Here is a 275-nt window from a genome sequence, read left to right as displayed (position 1 = left end):
ACTCAAACTCAAAGAGATCCACCTGTATCTATCTCTGCTCCTTGAATGCTAGGATTAAAGGTGTGTAGCCTAAGTCCTGCTACACAAATATCTTGAGATCTGAGAATGTTAGGCTTTCTGTTAATTGCACCAAGTAAGTAATAACCATTAACTGTAATGGCCAATGCACTGTTTGGAAAATTAATGATATTAAAGTATTTTCTAAATGTGTATAATGCTTACCCAGTCTTCTAGAATATTCCAATGTCAAAATATTCTGCTTCTGAGAGTAAATT

At 34.2% G+C, this 275-nt stretch overlaps 1 protein-coding gene across 1 annotated transcript in view; it reads right to left on the bottom strand.

Annotated features, from left to right (window-relative positions):
- The window catches only part of Slc27a6 (solute carrier family 27 member 6), a 64,216-nt gene that overhangs the window by 946 nt on the left and 62,995 nt on the right, over nt 1–275 (bottom strand). The window lies entirely within an intron of this gene.

This window comes from Mastomys coucha, unplaced genomic scaffold (genome assembly GCF_008632895.1).
Source record: "Mastomys coucha isolate ucsf_1 unplaced genomic scaffold, UCSF_Mcou_1 pScaffold13, whole genome shotgun sequence".
NCBI lineage: Eukaryota > Metazoa > Chordata > Mammalia > Rodentia > Muridae > Mastomys > Mastomys coucha.
Note: the sequence above shows the minus strand (reverse complement) of the source record. Positions and strands in the feature narration are given on the sequence as shown.